This window comes from Otolemur garnettii, unplaced genomic scaffold (assembly GCF_000181295.1).
Source record: "Otolemur garnettii isolate 467f Iridium unplaced genomic scaffold, OtoGar3 scaffold00002, whole genome shotgun sequence".
Taxonomy (NCBI): Eukaryota; Metazoa; Chordata; class Mammalia; order Primates; family Galagidae; genus Otolemur; species Otolemur garnettii.
Window position 1 is genome coordinate 14,964,363 of NW_003852397.1, and position 10,320 is coordinate 14,974,682.

The following is a 10,320-nucleotide window of genomic DNA, read 5'->3' on the forward strand; positions in this document are numbered from 1 at the left end:
ATACCACCCCCAAAGAAGGTATTTTTAATATTATTTATGAAATTTAATGTTTATATCTGAAATGCTGATTCACAAGTATAATCTTGGAGTAGCAACTAGTGATTCTACAAGTCTCAAAAATCATAATTGGGTGTCCCAAGAAAATATTTTCTTATCTTCCTTATAATAGAAAAAGCATTTACTGAACACTCATATGTCAGAAAACCTGTAAAGCATTACATATCCTCTCACTTCCTTACACAAAACCTGAAAGGCAGTCTCCACATTGAGTCCCTCCCAATGCACTGATGAAGAAATCAAGAGGGTAAGTAATTTTCCCAACATCAGACATTAGTGAGTGGTGGAAGTTGGCACTGAATTCAGGCTGACTTCAAAGTCAAAGATATATTGTTTCGTACACTGTCCTGAGCCAAACATGTGACCCAGGCAATCTGGAGGAAACTTTTCTTTCCAAATAAACTTCCAAATAAATTATCTCATGTGTTGTCAGTATACATTTCTAATTCCTATCTAGTTTTTCTGGGAAAGTTTAGGTTTTAGGAGTGAGACTTTGAAAAACATGACATGCAAAAACCAGCTTCAGTCTTCCTTCTTTTGAAAACTTTGCAGACATATGGACAAATATTAAATACAGAAGGTCCAAAAAACAGTATAGATTTTAAGAAAGGAAAATGCTGTATTAAATTTGTAATATGTCACATTTGAAGAGGTGCTCATTGTGACTTGTATTCATCTTTTGTTATTAGTATATATTGAGTATTAAAATTTTAATAATTTTTTTTTATAATGTGTATACTTTTTTTGGCACCCTCTGGATATTGGTAGATTAAGGAATTAAAAATTAGAGTATCTCTTACTTCTGGTGCCCTGTAAGGAAAAAGTTGCCTTACATATGTTGAAAAAGAACTTTGCTTTACCTTCATCTAACAGCTAAAAGTTCCTTCTTTTGAAAGATATTTGTTCATTTCATCTGGGCTCCCACACACTCATATCATTATGTTTACTCCTGGATTTACTGTAGATGATATTTCACCAAGAGAACACCCTAATAATTTCATTTGTGGCTACTAAAAAAAGACATATTGCTCAATTTACTAATTTAAATGTCAACAGCATTCTAAAAATACCCTAAATTGGCAATATCAGATTTCTTGTTAAACATATGCAAAAAAAAAAAAAGAACAGAGATGATTATTTTTCTAAGTTCTCTCTACTGTAGCTCCATTTAGACTTTTATGCTACTAAGATTATGACCACATAGCAAATATTTATTTTGGACTACAGGCAAATAGTACCATCCTTAAGGCATGCACTGACATCTAACATGCCCACAGAATTACCACCCTATAAACTGTGTTTTCTATGGACTGAAGACTATGTGAGATATTCTGTAAGTGACAGTAAGTATTTCCTACTGAAAAGGCATTAGTGTAGCCATTCTGGTAGAGCTTTAAAATCTGATAAAACCTGATTTTTTTTTCCAATGGTAAAAAGAGATAAACATCATTCATTCTATAGTTGCTGGATGGCAAGTGCCCAGCAGTAAATATATGCCAGATTCAGTGACCTGTTAGAACAGACTGCATTACTGTTAGCTTTGAGTGCAATGACTACCAATATTGCTCAGCTGCTCCAGGGCTTGAAAACCAGGCAAAGATCTCCATAAATTTAGGAAGAAAAGAAATGCTAAGATTGTCAGCAGAGGTCAAATTACTTCACAATTCAAAAAGACCATACTAACCTACAAAATAACAATAAAAACAGAAAAATAGGAATACGCAGTCTAGCTTTTGCAGATACTATGCGTGGATTCACCCACACCCAAATCTCTTTTTCCCTTGTTTGTCCCTGGGCAGAAGCTGGGACGGCCAAACGTGTACTTTCTCAGCCTCTCTACAGCTAGAGGGGGCTACATGACAAAGTTCCAGCCACTGAGACATCTGTCAAGGTCTGTGGGTATCCTGCGTTCCCTCATCCTTCCGCTGTGAGCAAAGATGGGACGTGTAGACAGGCTGTCGCAGTGGCTGTTCTGCTGCTTTATAGGACTTAAAGCCAGACAACTGCAGTAGCATCATCCTTTAAGGAGCAGCCAACCAGCTGGGTCTGAAGTTCGCCCTGAAGTGATGTTATCACTAGCTCACCTGCCACTAACTGCTAAAGAATTTAACATTCATGCAGTTATTCTTTGGTTGTCTTTTTGAAACTTGAGTGATCAACTCAAGGATGCACTTTATATCGTATTCCCAATTTGGGAAAATAGAAGTTTTTCTCTGTACTATTTCTTTTCCTATCGTTTGGTAGCTGAAACTACTTTAAAGGTTGACAACTGACAGTGGTAAACAATAAATAATATAAAAAAATAAATAAATAATATCATTTACCAAAGAAATTGTGGTAGCCACGTCCTCTGACCAAGCTTTGAATGACGAATTTGAGGGATTTCTGGGGGTTTGGGATACAAATGGTTAAAAAAAGAGGTGTGTAGTCAGGGTTCCTGGATTCACTCAGAAAACAGTAATATCACGGAATGATCTGGGTAGCTTTCCTCTGCTTTGTTTGAAAAAAGTAAAATAATTCTTCAAAATCAAATAAATTATTCAAGTAAATAACAATTATCAAAGAAAACTATGTTGTATTTTTAAATAAAAACCTCAAGTATTAATTAAGATATCTGTAATATAATTTATCCACAGTATCAGGAAACACTGAGTTACCCCAGTGTTTACATCCTGTTTTGGTAACAGTATTAAACAGTTTTAGCTCTCTAAAAAGAGCCCTAGGTAATAAAAATTTTTTAAAAATGATATTTTTTACTAAGTATGATGCTTCTGGTTAGCAAAACTGAAAACTCTAGTTGAAATGCTTAATTTTTATCTACTTTTATAGACTATCATAGCCAAGTTACATTTCTTTTTCTCAAACAAAATTTCTTACCTTCAAATATATACATACCTACACATATATATGTGGAAGAACATAATTCTTTTCTTAAGGTTTTATAATAACTACACCCAATCTTATTTAAAACAGGTCAGTACATTTGTGATCTTCCACTATCAATTTCCATATAAACTGTCTTACACCATGTGCTTTCTGTTCGTTGTTTGAACAATATTAGAATTCCATCTCCTTCATTTTTGGAAACAAGACTGTTGTTCCGAATAAAGAAGTATGACCTTCTACCACTGACAGAAAATATCTCCCCAGTACTGAATATAAAATACTGTCCTTGGCTTAGGACTCCTTAACTCGATTTAAATTATCCTTGTTTAAAATGCTCCTCCAAACCAGGAGAATAGTTTACCTTCTACCAGGATACTCTGTCAAGATTTCTGAGGGATCTGTCTATTCTGCCTGCTTCCTTGGTTCCATCTCAGGAAGTCACCCTTCAGCACGTAACTACTCACCTTTGAATTTTACTGACAAAGAACTGAAGTCCTAAAATCTAGTGGATTGAAGAGATGGCCTGCAAGTGTTCACATCGGACAATGGTGAGGTGTTCCAAGGGCCTCAGCCCTCCATAGCAATAGCATTCTCCCTACAGAACTTCCAGAAGGAAGCCAGCACATAACTCTGTCTGCCAGGCAGAAGGCAAATTCCCCGAGGGATTCAGTTGGGCAGCAGTGTGGAATCTGTCCTAACACTACATTCTCCAGACCAAATTTGACTCCTACTTTTTCCTTTGTGCCTGGCTGAACCATTCATTGCCTCCACAAACATCTTCTGAGCACCTACAGCTCCAGCTATATTCTGCATCCAATTCTTGTCCACAAGGGACTTACCAGTGCACAGCTGTACATCCACGTGATGACCTTATCAATGTTACAATGTTGGTAATGCTGTAATTCTGGTTCTACATCTACTTTTTTTCCTCCCCTTGACTCAACCAACTGTGGTACTGGGCCCTGCTCAGCTCAGATCCTTGACTACTAGGATACGTGTTTCCAATATTCTTTGGAATCCAGACTCTACCCTTAGGACTAATGGTAACCATCTGTAAAGGAGCTGTCTTCATAGTAACACGATCTCTCTTCTTTGGGACCCTCTAGTTACTGGTCCAGACTACCACGATAAAATGCCATTATATAACTTACCCCAGGCAAGAAACAGTCCTGTGATGTTTGCTACTGAGCCCAGCCTGCTTACAGTTTTCTACAGTGTGACATATGTAAATGATGATTCACTGCAATTCAAGTCTCCCTTCCCCAGATCAACTAATTCTTGATGGATAAACTTAAGCATTTCCCCATATTTCACAGATAAAGCTGTTAAGCTGTTAAGAGTTTTTCCAAAATGTCTTCAGCACAAGATTCTGAATTATAAAGTGGCAAAAGCAGATTTGGGCAACAAGTTATTTCAGAATTGAAGGAAGGCCTCAACTAGTTTTCAACGGCTGCATAGCTGGACCTTTGGTGTGGTGCTCAAGCACGAGGCCAAGCCCACTGCAAGGCGTGGCAGATAGAAGAGGTTCCCCATTCTAACCGAGATCACGGGAAACCCGCTGGACTTTGCCCAAACCTGTGAAAGATGCCAACTACATTTAAAGCTGATTCTTCTTGATCACCAAGTCTGTGAAGTAGTTATCACTATTCTACCACTTCAGAAAGTGTGATAAAAACAAACTTGTAAAGTTTAACAAAAGATCATATTATAAAACATAGTTCTCTTGTAAACTGCTTTTCCCAGTTTCTAGCCCTGATATGAAAATATGGCAGACACGACTGGAATCAAAAATGTTCTGTTTCTTCCTTTTAAATGAAGTGCCAGGGTGTGTCCCATTAAGCCTATGGATTCGAAGTTGAACAGAACGATCCAAAAAGAACTGAGTGGATATCATCTTCACTGCAATTAACACTTTCCTTTTGCCCATATTTTAAAAAGCCAAGAATTTGTTAAATACCATGAGAAAAATGTATTTTGAATCTGATCACTATCTCATGTATTTCACTGATACTTGGCAACTGTATCAGGTAACCATGCACTTAATCATCAACTATTTTTGAGTAACCAATTGACATCCAGCATGTCAAGTGTTCTGCTTAATCCATAATATTATACAAATGCAGGTTATCATTTTGTTTGCGTCTCGTGGTTCTCAGTTTCTCTAAGTAGATAACAGAGTGGACAGTATGAGAACATGCCAGATTCTATCCACCTCTCCTTGGATATCAGTCTAATCAGCTGTCTGCAACCTGAGGGGATGCATGCACATGATAACAACTAACTCACCAATCATCAGAAGGCCAAACTTGGGGAACATAAGAATGGAAAAACTAGAGTTTTGAATAGTTTTAACGTAATAAAGCCTTAGATCTAAGTCTTGAATAGACAACTCAAATAGCTAAAGTTGAGGTGGAAGTGACGGAGTGAAGGTGATGGAAAAAAGAAGTAGTTTGAGAATATTCTAAAGAACATTTAAATTAGGGGATGGAAGGAAGTGAAGGCAGCAATTAAGAACAATTAAACTATGGGATGGAAGGAAGTGAAGGCAGCAAACACACAAACCTAACAAATATTCAAAAATAAAAATGACAGCGGCAAAGCACATTTCAAGCTTTGCAAATCTTATACTACATGCGTGGTTATCTTAACTATCACTGTATTTCAACAGCAAATTCAAGTTCCCAAATTTAAACACAGTTGACCTTTGGATAGCATGAGTTTGAATCGTGAAGGTCAACTTACACATGGGTTTTCTTCTGCCTCTGCCACCCCTGAGACAGCAAGACCAACCCCTGATCTTCCTTCTCCTCCTTGGCATATTTAACATGAAGATGATGAGGATGAAGATTTTTATGGGATCCACTTCTACTGAGTGAATAGTAAATATATTTTCTTTCCTTCCCCACCCCGCCATTCCCCCAACAGAGTCTTGCTAGAGTACAATCATAGCTCACTGCAGCCTTCAACTCCTGGCCTTAGGTGATCTTCCCACCTTGGCTTCCTGAATAGCTGGGACTATAGGTATACACCACCATACCCAGCTAACTTTTGTTACATTTTTTTTTTTTTGGAGGGAGTAGAAATGGGGTTTTGCTATATTGCCCAGGTAGACCTTTAATTCCTTCCCTTAACTGATTCTCCTGCTTTGGCCTCCCAAAGTGTTGGGATTACAGGCATGAACCACTGTGCCTGACTATTATTTTCTATCCCTTATGATTTTCTTAATAGTATTTTCTTTTCTCTGGCTTACCTTATGGTAATAATACAGTATATAATACATAAAATATGTGCTAGTGGAGTATTTACACTATCAGTAAGTAAGGCTTTCGGCCAATAGTGGGCTACTAGCAGTTAAGTTTTGGGAAAGTCAAAAGTTATACACAGACTTTTGACTGGGGGAGAGGTCAGTGGGTGCCCCAACTCCTATACTGTTCAAAGGTCAACTATAATTTCTTTCCATATAATCTCCAGATGAAGGCTCTCTGGAAAATTAGAATCCTGCTCAATTTTCACAGGAAGACTATTTCTTACCCCTAATGATGCATTCCAAAGGTTAAGCACACTCTTTTCCTGTGGTATTTCTGCTACGTATAAAAATAGACAAGTAGATAAACAGAGCAAGTTGTTTTTTTTCTAATTACCAGAAAATGTTTTTTTCTCTTTTTCATTTTATTGTAGAACTCAGAGTGCTATGATTTTCAGTCCTGAATATCCTCAGTGTTCAAAGTCACTAATGATATATGAATATTTTATCTGCAAATACAGTTGGTATGAAAATCATTAAAGATAATTTGAGTACTTCTAGAGCACTCTGTCCTAGTCACAACTCTAAGTACTTTACATATATTGATATATTTAATTTAATCCTTAATTGTAACTCTACAAAGTAGGGCCTATATTTATGCATAAGAAAACTAAGGTACAGGGAGGTTGTGTCACTCGCCCAAAGTCTGTGAACACATGTGGCAGAGAGAGAAATCATATCCTGGGAGTCTGGCTCCAGAGTTTGTGTTCCTAACTTCTGTACTATACCTGCTAACACTTAGGGAGAATAAACACAAAACCGGATTTGTTTTTTTTTTTTTGGTAGTTTTTGGCTGGGGCCGGGTTTGAACCCGCCACCTCCAATATATGAGGCCGGCGCCCAACTCCTTTGAGCCACAGGCGCTGCCCAACAGGATTCTTTTTTATTCAAGATTTTTAGTGGCCTTATAACACTGGGCACTTTACCCCCACTGAACACAGAATACTCATTTTAAAAACAGGAATAATAATGGGATTAAAATAAGACACTTTATCAAAGGCTTCAACAAAAATCCTAAGAGAGAATGAAATAGTCTTCCTATTCATCAATACTCCTCACATGTGGATACCACATCTCTGCCTTGCCTCTGTTTATTTGCACACAGTACAAGCAGCTACACAAAGAACTGACTGTGCTACCACAATATACACCCAGCTTCTTCTGATCTGGGTTATTCCTACAGGTAACTTATGGCACAAGACACGTCTTGCATAACGGTTTCTGCTTATTGAACACACGGTTTATCAATGGCTGTTGAGTGACTGTGCCTGGCTTCACAAACCGTACACATACACAGTACCCAAAAGCAGTAAAGAAGAAAAAAGGACTCGCTGGGGAAAAAAACAAAACTAAACTAAACTAAAACATCCATGCCCTAATCCTTGGACCTGCGAATATGTTCTTTCACACACAAAGAGTTGGCAGATATAATGAAAGCTACTTAAGGCTAATTAAGATGATTAAAATAGAGATTAACCTGGATTATGGGGGGGCAATCTAATCAAGTGAGCCCTTAAGTGCAGAGAACATTCTTCAGCAGGGAGCAGGAGAAATGCAACAGGAGGAGAAGTCAGAGAGATTCCTTTGAACGGGACTTGAAAAAGGGAGGGGTCACGCTCCACGCGGCAGCATTTATATGAAAACTGAAAAGACACAGCAAAGATTAGCAGGCCCCTCCATGAGGAACACAGGCAAATTTAGGAAGTGTTTCAGATCTGTAAGAGAGCAGTACATACTGACTATAGTTAATAATAATGTAGTGTATCCTTGAAAATTACTAAGAGTAAATTTTAAGTGTCTTTACCACAAAAAGAAGATGTAAAGTAATGGATATGTCAATTAGTCGGATTTGGCCATTCCATAATGGATACATATTTCAAAACACCAGGATGTATGCCATATAATATATAACATTTTTATTTGTCTGAATGAATAAATGACAAGAAAATGGAGGGGGCGATGGTAACAAGGAATGTAGGTGACCTTGATGAGCTGATAGCTAGCAAGGAAATGGGGACTTCAGTTTTACGGTTACAAGGACCTGAACTGTCAACAACTGAAAAGAGCTTGCCAGCAGATTCTTCCCCCAGAGCCTTCAGTTAGGAGCCTGGGCCAGCTGACATCCCATTTCTGGTCTTATGAGACTAGACACACAGAAACCCCAACAAGCTCACCTTGACTTTAACCCACAGAACTGTGAGATATTAATTTGTATTGTTTTTAAGCCACTGTGTGTGATAATTTGTTACAACAGTGAAAGGACACGAACATACCACATACCATGCCCAGGACAAGGTGGAACAGTAATTTAATCACCACGCCACACCATGAATTACCAAGTAGCAGAAGGGGGGTTAGACGTAGGATCTTTCAAACCTCCAAACTATTTTCTTAAATAATCTATCTGCATAGGCTTCTTAACCCACAAATAACAGTTCTGCACCCAAGCACTCACTGGCTCCTAACAAAAGCCATGAAAGGCAAGCACTGCCGTCACTTACACAGATGAAAGGCAGAGGCCCGAGGGCACCGTGTGCCAACACAGGGCTGGACTGTTAATAAAGTGAATAAGCCATGTGCTCTTTCATCTCACTGCCTCGGCATGTGCTACCTTTAACAGTCAGAATGTAATGAGTACAGAGGTTTCAACAAAGAAAGTCATAAAAATACAGAGAGGGAAACAGTTTTCTGCTGTCAGGGGACACGAATTTGTGGAACAGATTAAGGTTTTAATTGAGCCTTGATGGACAGGTAAGACTTTTTAAGATAAATGGTAAGTTTGATTATTTTGTAAATTTGGAATCAAGTTCATGTGTGTCTGTGTTTTAATTATCATTAAAGTTAAGTGCTCAGACCTCATCACATCATGAAGAAGCAATATGGTAGGCTGTTAAATGGTGACCATCTCAGGGCAGTTAAGTTTGGTTCATGAACTGATAATTGGCAGGCGTGTGTGTATAACAGTTAATGGAATGATATAAAGATGCTACTTTTGGTAAATTATCATTTCAAGAAGAAAATATTTTCCACAGTGAAAATATAACAGAACCCCAAATAATCTGCCCCTGATGCCTACAACAGAGATATTTTCAATAAGACAAGTAGAGCAAACTTATGTCTGGAAGCAGCAGAGATGCTGAAAGACCTCTGTTCAGCCAGGCAGCCCTCTCCTTCCCGTCACTTGGGAGGCTCTGTGCCATGGCTACATTTGAACTAAAAATCAATACTCCACCCCTGGCCATAGCTGATTAGACACTAAACTAAAGCTGGGTCAGATGTTCCATTCTTGGAATTTGGAATTGAACCTTAGAGATGATTATTAGAAACTCTATTAGTGCTTAAACTCACTGGCCATGTAAATAAGTGGACTGATGCAGAGAGAGCCTGTCTGCAGAGGAAATAGAGCAGGTATGTCTAGAGACAAAAAGCAGGATAAAAAATGAAGAAGAGCAGTCTTGGATCCTGGTGCCCTACAGATGTAGTTCCAGGCCCTGTGATGTCCTGCTGCCCTTCTAGATCTATGAGATATCCCCTTTCATCTTACAATAAATTCCTCCTCTGCCCCCATGTCTTTAACCTAAATTAGGCAGATGTACATTCTTGCAAACAAATGAACCCTGTATCAGATTCTCAGAAAAAGACCTGGGGGATCATATGTCTTCCCTCTGTTCCAAACACCTATGAAAACTCTAAGGTTAGGCCAATCTATTTGTCTGCCTTCTCCAAATATGGCAGCCTGTCTGACTCCTACTAAGGAATCAAACTAGGGAGCAGAGGGGGCCAGTTCAAGCCCATGACTGACAGTCCCAACTGTGCACTCAGCAGTGTCCTTCTGCTCCTCTATTGAGTTCCCCTACTTTGTGTTGCCCTTTGTCACCTACAGCTACCCTACCTCCCCATTCCCACCACAGTGACCTTCCCTGAAAGAGTGGTCCGAGCACATCTTTAGCACCAGTGCAGTACTGTTGCCACCCTATCCTGTGGGGTGTCCCGGCAGGGTCACCTTCACCACCACTGCTATACTGTTGCCACCCTATCCTGTGGGGTGTCCCAGCAGGGTCACCTTCACCACC

At 38.8% G+C, this 10,320-nt stretch overlaps 1 protein-coding gene and 1 non-coding gene across 4 annotated transcripts in view; one reads left to right on the forward strand and one right to left on the reverse strand.

Annotated features, from left to right (window-relative positions):
- Positions 1 to 10,320, reverse strand: part of MAN1A1 (mannosidase alpha class 1A member 1) — a 186,117-nt gene that overhangs the window by 151,375 nt on the left and 24,422 nt on the right. The window lies entirely within an intron of this gene.
- Positions 7,861 to 7,966, forward strand: LOC111725769. Its single transcript, XR_002773751.1, has one exon. It is a non-coding gene; the product is annotated as a U6 spliceosomal RNA (small nuclear RNA).